This window comes from Tursiops truncatus, chromosome 21 (genome assembly GCF_011762595.2).
Source record: "Tursiops truncatus isolate mTurTru1 chromosome 21, mTurTru1.mat.Y, whole genome shotgun sequence".
In the NCBI taxonomy this organism is placed as follows: Eukaryota; Metazoa; Chordata; class Mammalia; order Artiodactyla; family Delphinidae; genus Tursiops; species Tursiops truncatus.
This window is the reverse complement of record NC_047054.1, coordinates 19560165-19575601: the sequence shown is the minus strand read 5'-3', so window position 1 is coordinate 19575601 and position 15437 is coordinate 19560165. Positions and strand designations below refer to the sequence as shown.

The 15437-nt window shown below is 36.9% G+C and overlaps 1 long non-coding RNA gene across 3 annotated transcripts in view; it reads right to left on the bottom strand.

The window, feature by feature from the left end:
• Nucleotides 1-15437, bottom strand: part of LOC141277469 (uncharacterized) — a 278668-nt gene that overhangs the window by 138601 nt on the left and 124630 nt on the right. The window contains exon 5 of one of the 3 annotated variants that reach the window (XR_012328909.1): nt 2522-2641. The exons of the other annotated variants lie outside the window; for them this stretch is intronic. This is a non-coding gene — a long non-coding RNA (uncharacterized lncRNA). Of the gene's footprint in view, nt 1-2521; nt 2642-15437 lie in introns of those variants that run through there. 3 annotated transcript variants of the gene reach the window in all.

Here is a 15437-nt window from a genome sequence, read left to right as displayed (position 1 = left end):
GATGAAGAAGTCAGAGGAGAGTGTCACAGGTTTTGAACATAAATTTATGAAATAAAACAGGAAATGTCTAAATGCATTGCTACTGCAGTAGCTGGCTTAAAAAAAGGCTATGACAAGGTTATGTTATGTTATCAAGATTGAATTCCCAAGCATGTGAGTTGAGGTAAAAAATAAGAACAGAAGACAGGTATCTGTAAAAATATAATAAAATACTAGGAATCTACCACTGAATAATAAATGGTAAGAAAAGTCCAGCAATAAGAAGTCAGAGTACTTGACTCTCTTAATCTAAACAAAGTACAAAGAAATGCTATAATAAAGAATATATATGCATTTGCCCAGAAATTTTACAACAAAGTGCATCTTTTTAAATCTTCCAAGAGGCATAATGAAGGTCTGACACCCCAGGGAACTTAGTATTGTTGCCATAGTCCATAAGTATTTACCCAACATTCTTTTTCTAAATACCTAATGTATGAATAGAATATCGAAGGGATATTATAACCACATTCACATACACTGATATATGAAGAGACAATTCAAATGTGTTGTTTCTGTACCACCACCTTCTCCAAACACCCTCCTCCACAATATAAACTATGTTGGAAAATACAGTATTTAATAAGAAAAACTGTCTACTATTCTATTTAATGCTAATAAGTAGTCCTACTTAAAGTCTGGTATTTCCTCATCATTCATTGTTATAACAGAAATTTATATGTATTTTACCATGATTAAAAATATAAAAACATTCAATAATTACATAAAATGTGATAAAGCTACTTTTATCTTGCTCAACTTGGTATGGGAATGGGACTTCTGGTCCATCAAATACTGAATAATACCTTGTCTATACAGTAAATAGAGCATCAACTTCAGAACAGTAAGACTACAAAAAATAAACTTAGTTTATCCAAACAAGCATTCGTCATAGAAGATATAAAGACTGAAGCCAGGCGTATAAATTTTTCACTCTAAAGTACCTCACAAAAAGATCTGAGAAGAAATGAAGGTGAAACATTGATTTTGATGCTTTCTCAGAAGTAGACCTAGTACCTAGCAGAATGCCTAACCCAAAGTAGATGATCCAAAAATTTTCTGAATTATTGAATGATATTAATTAAATATATCACTGCAACATGTCATGGAAACACAAATGACAGAAATTTTTACTTTGTGCTCTTAAAGAGGCAGAGTTAGTTGATGACAATCAACCTGAGAAGGAGTTTATCATGGGTGGAGGCAGCAAGAATGAGTAGAGCCATTCCAGCCTGAATGAGAATCATGAGGAAAAGCACCAAGGCATGCATCGAAGTCCATTGTAAACCCTAGAACTTTTGATAAGTATAGATGAATACAGTGATCAAAAGCAGACTGAGGACTTTGCTGGTGGCACAGTGGTTAAGAATCCGCCTGCCAGTGCAGGGGACACAGGTTTGAGCCCTGGTCCAAGAAGATCCCACATGCCGCAGAGCAACTAAGCCTGTGTGCCACATCTACTGAGCCTGCACTCTAGGGCCCGCGAGCCACAACTACTGAGCCTGTGCACCACAGCTCCTGAAGCCCGCACGCCTAGAGCCCGTGCTGTGCAACAAAGAAAAGCCACTGCAATGAGAAGCCCATGTACTGCAACGAAGAGTAGACCGACCCCGCTCGCTGCAACTAGAGAAAAGCCTGCACGCAGCAACGAAGACTCAACGCAGCCAACAATATATAAATTAATTTAAAAAAGAAAAAGAAAGCAGACTGAGATTTAACGAACATTCCATCTCAGTTTGTGATGTCTACTCTGAAGTTATGCGTTCATCTAAATTTCTTCAGATCATAGACCTTAACTGTAAGTACCTTTACCTAATATGTTTTCAGACCATCCTCCCTTGCTTGAATCTACCTCATGCCAGAAGTGTGAAATACGGTCCATATGTTGTGGAAGTTCAAGTAAACCACTGTTTATTCTTCTGGCTTTGAGAACTCATAAATCTCAGAGTAGTACAGTGCAAACATACGTAATTGAATCCTTACTATATCCAAGAGGAATATGTTTTCTTTAAGTAGCTTCTGTTACATTTTTCTTAGTCCTTAGTTGTTGTATTCTATTTTAAGTTAAACAAAGTAACTTGCCTCAAAATATTCCAAAAGCAAAGTAGCTATAAAAGCAAAATGAATGAATGGTACTTTGGTATTTTTCTTTGATAGTAGAGATTTCTCAGAGTCTTATATTCTCGTTCAAAAGAGGTACAGAGTATTGTCAGTTTGAAAGTTATTCCCAGAAGTTCTAACAAAACCCAAAACTTCAGAATTATAGATCGTCAATTGGAAGCAAGCTAATGTGACCTCTTTTGATAGAAGCCTATTAAGATGTACACTTTCCATTGTCACTGAGAATCCAAGGTTCCTAACTTCAGAAACAGCCAACATCCATTTTGTGCTCACTGATTCAGGTAACTGTATTAATTTTCTAGGGCTGCCATAAAAAATTACCACCGACTGGGTGGCTTAAACAACAGAAATTTACTTTCTGGAGGCTGGAAGTCCAAAATTAAGGTCTAGGAAAAGTTGGTTTCTTCAGAGGCCTCTCTCCTTGGCTGGTAAATGGTTGTCTTCTTCCTGTGTCTTTACAGGGTCTTCTCCCTGAACCTGTCTGTGCACAGATATCACCTTCTTATAAGGACATCAGTCATACTGGATTAGGGCCTACCCTAATTACCTTATTTTAACTTAATTACCTCTTTAAAGACCTATCTCCAAATACAGTCACATTCTGAGGCACTGTAGGTTAGGACTCTAACATATGAAGTTTTGGGGGACACAATTCAGTCCAGAAAAGATAGACTACTTTATATACATGATTTTATTTGATCGTAAAAACCAACTTGTGAGACACTATTTTTATATACATTTTACAGATGAGAAAAGTAAGCAAAGGGATGGTTAATAACTAGCCCAAGTTCACACAGGCAGTAAGTGAAGACGCTCTCATGTATAAATCCTGACATTCTCACTTCAGTACCCGTGCTATTCACAACCACCCAATATTGTTATTGAGATTAGCTAACCTTCTAGATGAAATCTCTCCTATATGAATTTCTTCAGAATCTCTCCTTTACACCTCAAAAACCTCTCTGTATCTATCAACATTATTTTGAATCATTTTTCTTCTTTCTAAAGTAGAAAGATATTACCTTACTGACAAGACTTTAGCTTTGTGCTACAAATTCCCCTTTTACAGAGCTTCAATCTTTCTTTTTACCAGATTTTCATGGTCTCCTTTTTCCATCACAGTGTTTGATCTAAAGTACTCTCAAAGGTTCTCTTTCCCATTCCATTTACTATCAAATACCTCTTTAAAAATAAGTGATGTCAGCTAGTCAGCTACACCCAACTGAAATAACTTTTTCTTTTCCTTCACCAGTGAAACTCAGATCATTTAACTAATAGCCTTTTTCTCAGCCAGCCCTCATTGGGAGCCATGTACCTAATTCATAAAATTTCCTCTGCACTTACTACTCTGATACAACACTCTTTCTTTTCCTCTGACACCTCTGATGGTTTGCAAAGAGTTTTTACAAGACTTGCTAAAGCCCCTTTGGGTTTAATAGACAAAATATTACATTCATTAAGATTCCTTCCTTCAGTGGAGAGCCAAAATGAAGAGAAGTGAAGATATCTCAAGGACATAAAGTGGTAACAAAAGTCAGTAATTTCTGAAGACGTCCTGGCATCTGTGTTTTGTTAACTAAAAAACAAAAACAATTTGTTTGTTTTTCTAAAGGGAGTCTAAAAAGGAAAGTGGGTGTAGGGGGCAGGTAAAAGTTAGGTTGGATTGAATTGTTTTGACTAATGTATATAAGATGCTTCACCAGGTAGGATACTTCTGGGAAAGAGAACCTAGACATGTAACTACCAAAAACTACTACAACAACAAACATTGGTGGCTAAAGGGTTGACAAGGGACCTCGGAGAATATGCATATATTGTGAGGGATTTAAATGTGTTAGCTGTGGATTGTAGAATATATCCCATCTTTATCTGTCTCCCTGAAAAATCTTCAATAGTTATATGTTGTTCACTATTGTTTTTTGTGCGAGTAGATCCTTTAGGGGTATTCAGAGCTTTTAATTTCTAAGGTGGGAAATGGGATGTAAAAGCCATGATGAGAAGGGGTCAGCTAATATCTAAATAGTTTAGCATCTTCAAAGAAAGTTAAAGTGAAAAAGAAAAATGAACACATAAAAACAAATGATTTCTAGTATATTATCCAGTGATGATTAAATGATTAATTGCACTTACTTATATTCAGTAAGTTTGTCTACATAGGAAAATAAAATTGAACTTAATTCTCTAGAAATTTGATATGATTTAAAAGCACCTTTAGATCACACGCACACACATAAAAACACACATACATACAAACACACACACACATTAACTGGTTGGAAGATTAATTATCCAGCTTACCATTTAGGAAAATAGAGATCATGTACTTCTATTTCTCCTTGTTGGTGAACTCAAAAATTATTCAATGGCGAGATACTATACACCACAGAATTCTAAAACTATTCTCTGAAACTGACCAGTCGTATTCATTTTTTCATATAAATACTCCTTCTTTCTTATATTAGTTTTCCTTTTAGAAAACTGTTCCAATTCTGTACCGCCATGCATATAATGAGTAACAGAAGCATCAAAGATGATAATGATGATATTACTTACAATTAATCTCCTAACTAACAAAGGTTCTCAACATAAAAAAAGAAGAGGAAAGGGCACTCTCTGATGTGATCTCTATGCATATTCCAGGGGGAATGCTTATCATACTAGGTCATTAAAGACTTCCATTTTTATTCGGCAGAAGTGCTATTGCAATTTCATATTTAATTTTATTACAACATAATCTTTTGGTACCAGGGAAAAGAAAAGACATACCTAAGTTCACACATAATAAGCAGCATATGGAAACGGTCTCCCTGGCTCCTTTTCCAAGCACACTCTTAGGCCCTATTGCAAAGAAAATTCTTTCTATATCCTTTGTGGGTGGGGTTAAAATTGGAGAGCATATTGAAAGATAAGTGACTGCAGCTATTGGGCATTTCACAACTTCAAGAGGTTACTTTCAGCCTTGACTCTAGACTGAGTCACTGTCTCCTGGAAGATGTCATAAAAGCGTTCCAAATCAAAGCCTTGGTATATTCAAATGCTTACCTTTCAATCAAGATAGTTGGAATTCTTCAAATTGCTAATTCAAGAGAAATATCCTTAAGTGATTTAATATTGACTTCGCACTGAACCGTGTCAGGTTTACTAACAAACACAGATCCATCAATGGGTGGGTGTGTGGTTTTTCTCTCCCCTTCCCTTTATAACCCCACCTTTGTGGCCCAGGTTTTACCTCAAGGACTACCAAAGGAGCTAAGAAATTGCTTTCTTTTTTAGCGGGACCCTGCGGATGGCTCAGAAACAGACATTTGGTATGCTGGCAAAATACTGTACTATGAGTGTCCACTAATGATGTCCCATTGTTTGAAAATCTCCTTCTCCGTGTGGAGCTGCAGTAATTGAGAGCTGACACAGGCACAACTCTGTTTCCTCAGGGGCTACACAGTTAATATTCGTCAACTCTGTGCTTTCTCTGTCATTCTGGGTTACTGGAGTGCTTACCACATACTTTGAATCACATAGGGGAATAAAATTACATATTTCACTTGAGCATTATTATTGCCCCCTTTTCCCTGAGTTGGTCTGAAGTCTTTCTCAAAAGAAATTTTAAAAAAATCATCTTTGCAAAAGTAACCCGCAGATGTAAGAGCATGTGCTGTGTCAGGGAGCCATTCACTTCCTGAATATATATTGTTTCTTTTGCCAGTAATCTTCAGATGACATGGATAAATCGGGATAAAGCATGAAAACTATTAATACTACAACATACGCAATCAGTTAAATATGTCATAAAAAATGACTGGCACTTTTAATTATGTACTTATTATTTTGCCTTAAAATATTTGACCTCTAAAACATATGAGGAAACAAAAGTTTTCCTGGTACCTATGCTAATCAGCTAAATGAAAATTAAAACCCAGCTCTGGGTAAGTCTACATCTTGGGTCTATAACTGTTAAACAGCTCTGGCTCATAATTGTTTCCTTGCTTTCCAGGGAGATGAGATATACTTATTCTGCTTCCTACCCTTCCTTTGATTCACACTGTATTTTGAGAAATAACCACTGTTACACAACTGACATGTGCTAAAATGAAGCCTATCCTGTGGACCACATTAACCAAGAGATTAGCAACTGATTTAACTGTAAGTTTATGTATTTATAGTAGATCCTCACAAGGGAAGCTTTAACAGCCCCTTGTATACATTGTTCCATTCTATTCTACCTCTCTTCTAAATATATGATATTATAATAATTTCAGATTTTTTAATGGATAAGCATTTACAATTTTTCAAATATTTTAAGCACTTTAGCTTCCCCATAACATAACATTTTATGGGCAATAACTAATAAATATTTACATTAAAAATATTAACATGCTCTTATTTCAAAGATCTGTTAAATGTATCATTTGAGAAAATTATATTAACTTAAATAAATGCTTTTTATAATATTGCCAGAATTGGTCAGCAATAAACCACGTTAGAGCAATATGTGAGCAGATATATAGTTTTCTAAATTGCTTTTCCAAAAGCACGTCTGAAAGGAAAATTAAATGTGGTCTTTGAACATGAATCATTAAATAAATTCAAAGCATTGCAAAAGATATAGAAAGTTAATTACATTGGTAAAGCTTAATTAAATGATCTTAGGATAATGTCAATATCAACTTCTATTTTAACAGCTCGATTTTTTTAAAAAACTATTTTTCTGAAGCTGTTTCAACTCCTACATACACTTGGTTCAAAATAACTAGTTAAATATTCCCATCTGCTTAGTCTTACACATACAGAATACAAAAGTATAACTATTTATTGATCTATGATTGCAACAGTATTAAAATCATGACTGGAGTACTGCATTTAGAGGGAAGAACTAGATTTAACTTTATAAACATTTATATGTTCTAGAGAAGAAACACGGGCCTAAAGTTTACTCAACATACTAACAATCTAAACATGCAATTCAAATATACCATCTGTAGTTGTCCTGCTGATCCATTTGTGGGGATATTTAAACACTGACAGCACAGGTGAACAGTCACAGTAGATCTCTTGAATTAAAATATACAAGCCCACGTGCATATGTATGCAGGCGCATGCGGACGCACACACACACACACACCAGTGACTTATGTTAGTTTCGCAAAATTATCAAACTTCTAAAACTCAACAATGACTTAGTCTAATTGCTCATGTTGCCTTTTCTTAGACTCACTTGTGTGCATTAAGAGGAAAGTTTAAGCAACTATGATATCCATTTAGTGAACAAGAAAATGTAGAAAAATCAAATCACGCTGCCTGTTTACAGTATAGGACATTCAGGGAAATAAAGAGTAAGCTAGCTAAATTATCTATTCAATTTACTTGAATTTCTGTTTTAATAATATTTTGCCATAAACATATACAGTCTGGATACTCTGATTCATCCTCAGCAAAAATTATAGTCCACAAATTTCAAGTTAGTTAATATGAGTGAAGATATTTACTGACAAAAATACTATTTAACAATGCAAAGCACCAGGAAACCATTATGAAAGCATCATTTACATGCTTAGAAATTACTTATGTTTAAATCTGTAACAATTTTCCATATGCATCTTTTTTCTTTTAAACATCTTTATTGGATTATAATTGCTTTACAACGTTGTGTTAGTTTCTGCTGTATAACAAAGTGAATCAGCTATATGTACACGTATATCCCCATATCCCCTCCCTCTTGCATCTCCTTCCCACCCTCCCTATCCCAGCCCTCTAGGTGGTCACAAAGCACTGAGCTGATCTCCCTGTGCTATGCAGCTGCTTCCCACTAGCTATCTATTTTACATTTGGTAGTGTATATATGTCAATGCCACTCTCTCACTTCATCCCAGCTTACCATTCACCCTCCCCATGTCCTCAAGTCCATTCTCTATGTCTGCATCTTTATTCCTGTCCTGCCCCTAGGTTCATCAGAACCATTTTTTTTTCTTTTTTAGATTCCATATATATATATATATATATATATATATATATATATATATATGTTAGCATATGGTATTTATCTCTTTCTGCCTTACTTCACTCTGTATGACAGACTCTAGGTCCATCCACCTCACTACAAATAGTACAATTTTGTTTCTTTTTATGGCTAAGTAATATTCAATTGTGTATATATATATGCCACATCTTCTTTATTGATTCATCTGTCGATGGACACTTAGGTTGTTTCCATGTCCTGGCTATTGCAAATACTGCTGCTTAGATATTGCAGTGAACATTCTGGTACATGACTCTTTTTGAATTATGGTTTTCTCAGGGTACATGCCCAGTAATGTGATTGCTGGGTCATACGGTAGTTCTATTTTTAGTTTTTTAAGGAACCTCCATAGTTCTCCATAGTGGCTGTATCAATTTACATTCCCATCAACAGTGCAAGAGGGTTCCCTTTTCTCCACACCCTCTCCAGCATTTATTGTTTGTAGATTTTTTGATGATGGTCATTCTGACTGGTATGAGGTGATACCTCATTGTAGTTTTCATGTGCATTTCTGTAACAATTAGTGATGTTGAGCATCCTTTCATGTGTTTGTTGGCAATCTGTATAACTTCTTTGGAGAAATGTCTATTTAGGTCTTCTGCCCATTTTTGGATTGGGTTGTTTGTTCTTTTGATATTGAGCTGCATGAGCTGCTTGTATATTTTGGAGATTAATCCTTTGTCAGTTGCTTCGTTTGCAAATATTTTCTCCCATTCTGAGGGTAATCTTTCCAACTTGATTATGGTTACCTTTGCTGTGCAAAAGCTTTTAAGTTTCATTAGGTCCCATTTGTTTATTTTTGTTTTTATTTCCATTTCTCTAGGAGGTGGGTCAAAAAGGATCTTGCTGTGATTTATGTCATAGAGTGTTTTATGTTTTCCTCTAAGAGTTTTATTGTGTCTGGCCTTACATTTAAGTCTTTAATCCATTTTGAGTATATTTTTGTATACAGTGTTAGGGAGTGTTCTAACTTCATTCTTTTACATGTAGCTGACCAGTTTTCCCAGCACCACTTATTGAAGAGGCTGTGTTTTCTCCATTGTATATTCTTGCCTCCTTTATTAAAGATAAGGTGGCCATATGTGCATGGCTTTATCTCAGGGCTTTCTATCCTGTTCCATTGATCTATATTTCTGTTTTTGTGCCAGTACCATACTGTCTTAATTACTGTAGCTTTGTAGTATAGTCTGAAGCCAAGAAGCCTGATTCCACCAGCTCCATTTTACCTTCTCAAGTTTGCTTTGGTTATTCGGGGTCTTTTGTGTTTCCATACAAATTATGAATTTTTTTGTTCTAGTTCTGTGAAAAACGCCACTGGTAGTTCAACAGGGATGGCACTGAATCTGTAGATTGCTTTGGGTAGTAGAGTCATTTTCAAAATGTTGATTCTTCCAATCCAAGAACATGGTATACCTTTCCATCTGTTTGTATCATCTCTAATTTCTTTCATCAGTGTTTCATAGCTTTCTGCATACAGGTCATTTGTCTACTTAGGTAGATTTATTCCCAGGTATTTTATTTTTGTTGCAATGGTAAATGGGAGTGTTTCCTTAATTTGCCTTTCAGATTTTTCATCATTAGTGTAGAGGAATGCAAGAGATTTCTGTGCATTAATTTTGTATCCTGCTACTTTACCAAATTCATTGATTAGCTCTAGTAGTTTTGTGGTAGCATTTTAGTATTCTCTATGTATAGTATCATGTCATCTGCAAAGAGTGACAGTGTTACTCCTTCTTTTCCAATTTGTATTCCTTTTATTTCTTTTTCTTCTCTGATTGCCATGGCTAGGACTTCCAAAACTATGTTGAATAATAGTGGCGGGAGTGGACATCCTTGTCTTGTTCCTGATCTTAGAGGAAATGCTTTTAGTTTTTCACCATGGAGAATGATGTTTGCTGTGGGTTTTTCGTATATGGCCTTTACTATGTTGAGGTAGATTCCCTCTATGCCCACTTTCTGGAGAGTTTTTATCATAAATGGGTGTTGAATTTTGTGACAAGCTTTTTCTGCATATATTGAGATGACCATACGGTTTTTATTCTTCATTTATTTAATATGGTGTATCACACTGATTGATTTGCATATATTAAAGAATCCTTGCATCCCTGGGATAACCCCACTTGATCATGGTGTATGAGCCTTTTAAAGTGTTGTTGGATTCTGTTTGCTAATATTTTGTTGAGGATTTTTGCATCTATATTCATCAGTAATATTGGTCTGTAATTTTCTTTTTTTGTAGTATCTTTGTCTGGTTTTGGTATCAGGGTGATGGTGGCCTCATAGAGTGAGTTTGGGAGTGTTCCTTCCCCTGCAATTTTTTGGAAGAGTTTGAGAAAAATGGGTGTTAACTCTTCTCTAAATGTTTGACAGAATTCACCTGTGAAGGCATGTGGTCCTGGACTTTTCTTTGTTGGAAGATTTTTAATCACAGGTTCAATTTCATTACTTGTGATTGGTCTGTTCATATTTTCTATTTCTTCCTGGTCCAGTCTTGGAAGATTATACCTTTCTAAGAATTTGTCCATTTCTTCCATGTTGTCCATTTTATTGGCAGAGTTGCTTGTAGCAGTCTCTTAGAATACTTTGTATTTCTGCCGTGTCTGTTGTAACTTCTCCTTTTTCATTTCTAAATTTAATGATTTAAGTCCTCTCCCTCTTTTTCTTGATGAGCCTGGCTAATGGTTTATCAATTTTGTTTATCTTCTCAAAGAACCAGTTTTTAGTTTTATTGATCTTTGCTATTGTTTTCTATGTTTCTATTTCATTTATTTCTGCTCTGATCTTTATGATTTCTTTCCTTCTGCTAACTTTGGGTTTTGCTTGTTCTTCTTTCTCTAGTTCCTTTAGGTGTAAGGTTAGATTGTTTATTTGAGATTTTTCTTGTTTCTTGAGGTAGGACTGTATTGCTATAAACTTCCCTCTTAGAACTGTTTTTGCTGCATCCCATAGATTTGGGTCATTGTGTTTTCATTGTCATTTGTTTCTATTTTTTTTTTTTTTGATATCCTCTTTGATTTCTTCAGTGATCTCTTGTTTATTTAGTAGCGTATTGTTTAGCCTCCAAATGTCTGTATATTTTACATTTGTTTCCTGTAATTGATATCTAGTCTTATAACATTGTGGTCAGAAAAGATACTTGATACGATTTCTTACAGTTACCAAGGCTTGATTTGTGACCCAAGATATGATCTATCCTGGAGGATGTTCCACAAGCACTTGAGAAGAAAGTGTATTCTGTTGTTTTTGGATGGAATGTCCTATAAATATCAATTAAGTCCATCTTGTTTAATGTGTAATTTAAAGCTTGTATTTCCTTATTTATTTTCATTTTACATGTTCTGTCCATTGGTGAAAGTGGGGTGTTAAAGTCCCCTACTATTACTGTGTTACTGTCAATTTCCCCTTGTATGGCTGTTAGCATTTGTCTTATGTATTGAGGTGCTCCTATGTTGGGTGCATAAACATTTACAATTGTTATATCTTCTTCTTGGATTGATCCCTTGATCATTATGTAGTGTCCTTCTTTGTCTCTTGTAATAGTCTTTATTTCAAAGTCTATTTTTTCTGATATGAGATTTGCTACTCCAGCTTTCTTCCAATTTCCATTTGCATGGAAAATCTTTTTCCATCCCCTCACTTTCAGTCTGTATGTGTCCCTAGGTCTGAAGTGGGTCTCTTGTAGACAGTATATATATGGGTCTTGTTTTTGTATCCATTCAGCCAGTCTATGTCTTTTGGTTGGAGCATTTAATTCATTTACATTTAAGGTAGTTATCGATATGTATGTTCCTATTACCATTTTCTTAATTGTTTTGGGTTCGTTATTATAGGTCTTTTCCTTCCCTTGTGTTTTCTGCCTAGAGAAGTTCCTTTAGCATTTGTTATAAAGCTGGTTTGGTGGTGCTGAATTCTCTTAGCTTTTGCTTGTCTTTAAAGCTTTTAATTTCTCCATCAAATCTGAATGAGATCCTTGCTGGGTAGAGTAATCTTGGTTGTAGGTTTTTCCCTTTCATCTCTTTAAATATGTCCTGCCACACCCTTCTGGCGTGCAGTTTCTGCTGAAAGATCAGCTGTTAACCTTATGGGGATTCCCTTGTATGTTATTTGTTGCTTTTCCCTTGCTGCTTTTAATATTTCTTCTTTGTATTTAATTTTTGATAGTTTGATTAATATGTGTCTTGGTGTGTTTCTCCTTGGATCTATCCTGTATGGGACTCTTTGCACTTCCTGGACTTGACTGACTATTTCCTTTTCCATGTTAGGGAAATTTTCAACTATAATCTCTTCAAATATTTTCTCAGACCCTTTCTTTTTCTCTTCTTCTTCTGGAACCCCTATAATTCGAATGTTGGTGCGTTTAATGTTGTCCCAGAGGTCTCTGAGACTGTCCTCAATTATTTTCATTCTTTTTTCTTTATTCTGCTCTGCAGTAGTTATTTCCACTATTTTATCTTCCAGGTCACTTCTCTGTTCTTCTGCCCCAGTTCTTCTGCTACTGATTCCTTCTAGAGAATTTTTAATTTCATTTATTTTGTTGTTCATCATTGTTTGTTTGCCCTCTTGTTTTCTAGATCCTTGTTAAACGTTTCTTGTATTTTCTCCATTCTATATCCAAGATTTTGGATCATCTTTACTATCATCACTCTGAATTCTTTTTCAGGTAGACTGCCTATTTCTTCCTCATTTGTTAGATCTGGTGGGTTTTTATGTTGCTCCTTCATCTGCTGCATATTTCTCTGTCTTCTCACTTTGCTTACCTTACTGTGTCTGGGGTCTCCTTTTCGCAGGCTGCAAGTTTGTAGTTCCCATTGTTTCTGGTGTCTGCCCCCAGTGGGTGAGGTTGGTTCAGTGGCTTGTGTAGGCTTCCTGGTGGAAGGGACTGGTGACTGTGTTCTGGTGGGTGGGGCTTGACCTTGTCTTTCTGGGGGTCAGGGCCGCATCTGGTGATGTGATTTGTGGTGTCTGTGAACTTAGTATGATTTTAGGCAGCCTCTCTGCTAATGGGTGAGGTTGTGTTCCTGTCTTGTTATGTGATTGGCATGGGGTGCCCAGCACTGGAGCTTGCTGGCTGTTGGGTGGAGATGGGTCTTAGCATTGAGACAGAGATCTCTGGGAGAGCTCTTGCCAATTGATATTACACTGGGCTGGGAGGTCTCTGGTGGGCCAATGTCTTGAACTCAGCTCTCCCACCTCAGAGGCTCAGGCCTGACAGCAGGGCAGAGCACCAAGACCATATCAGCCACACGTCTCAGAAGAAAAGGGAGAAAATAAATAAATAAATAAATAAATAAAAATTATTAAAATAGAAAAAAATAAAAAAACCCAGAAGAGCAACCAAACCAATAAACAAATCCACCAATGATAACAAGCACTAAAACATACACTAAGGTAAGCATAAAAATCAGAAACAAATCAGTCGCAGCCAGCAAACCCGAAGTCTACAGTTGCTCCCAAAGTCCACTACCTCAATATTGGGTTGATTCATTGTCTATTCAGGTATTCCACAGATGCAGGGTACATCAAGTTGAATGTGGAGATTTAATCCACTGCTCCTGAAGCTGCTGGGAGAGATTTCCCTTTCTCTTCTTTGTTTCCACAGTTCATGGGTTCAGCTTTGGATTTGGCCCCACCTTTGCGTGTAGGTCACCCTTAGGCATGTATTCCTGCCCAGACAGGGCAGAGTTAAAGCAGCAGCTGAGTAGGGGGCTCTGCCTAACTCATGCCATAGTGTGGGGGGTGGGGGTGGGAGTGGTTAGGTAGTTATAATTGGAATGCAGGGCCAGCCTGTGCTGGCAGAGGCCAGCATGAAGTGAAAACAGCCTGAGGCACACTGTTTGTTCTCCTGGGAAGTTATCCCTGGATCATGGGACCCTGGCAGTGGTGTGTTGCACAGGCTCCCAGGCGTGTAGATAGTGACCTGTGCTTGCATACAGGATTCCTGGTGGCTGCAGTAGCAGCCTTAGCATTTCATGCCCATCTCTGGAGTCTGAGCTGATAGCCAATGAGCACCCATATCTGGAGTTCATTTAGGTGGTGCTCTGCTTTCTGTGGGCAGACAGGGAAGGAATCCCCTCTCCTCACGCACCCTGAAACAATGGTCTCTTGCCTCTTCGGCAGGTCTAGACTTTCCCCGACTCCTTCCTGGCTAGCTGTGGTGCACTAGCTCCCTTCAGGCTGTGTTCACACAGTCAATTCCAGTCCTCTCCCTGGTGTCTGCTCCCAGCCCCAACCTGCCCTGGTTGCAGACAAGCCTCTCGGGCTGGTGAGTGCCGTTCGGCACCGATCCTCTGTGCGGGAATCTCTCCGCTTTGCCTTCTGCACCCCTGTTGCCGTGCTCTCCTCCATGGCTCTGAAGCTTGCCCCCCGCCCACTCCCCTGTCTCTGCTAGTGAAGGGGATTCCTAGTGTGTGGAAACTTTTCCTCCTTCACAGCTCCCTACCAGAGGTGCAGGTCCTGTCCCTATTCTTTTGTCTTTTTCTTTTGCCCTACACAGGTATGTGGCAATTTTCTTGCCTTTTGGGAAGTCTGAGGTCCTCTACCAGCATTCAGTAGGTGTTCTGTAGGAGCTGTTCCACACGTAGATGTATTTTTGATGTATTTGTGAGGAGGAGGGTGATCTCCACGTCTTAATCCTCCGCCATCTTGAAGGTCCCCTCCCACCATATGCATCTTTTCCATAAGGTTATTCATACAGTATCAAACCTTAAAAAGTCATCAGCATAATAGAGATTCCATTCAATGAGGTATTGAAATTTAGAGATTTTTTAAAGTAATGGAAATTTAGTTTCAGTAGAATTTTAAACATGGCCTTTCTATTCTCATCTTTGATTCTTCAGAAATTTTATATACAAATTTTTTTCTCTGTCAAAGACTTATTTTAATAAAGTATATGCAGATGGAAAAATTCTACATTCTGATAGACATTTAGAAATCTCTATTAATACAATGATTTCATGTTAATGATGTGACTACTCATGCATTCTTTTTATGGCAATAGGCAGATGACTAGGACCAGTTATCTCATTAAGCACAGTATTAGAAGTGCCTTAACACCCACCTTCCCCACATCCCCAAACCCACATCCAAGTATATTTTATAGATATACATTTTTCAAGTTTCACAAAGGGTAAGAAGATTGCTCACTTTTCCTTAAAAATGTCTTTTACTTATTATGCTTAACTTTTATGACATGAATAAAAATTTAAAATAGCTGATAAGCTTAACCAATAATAATAGACAAGTCAAATACTGCATTAGTAGTGAA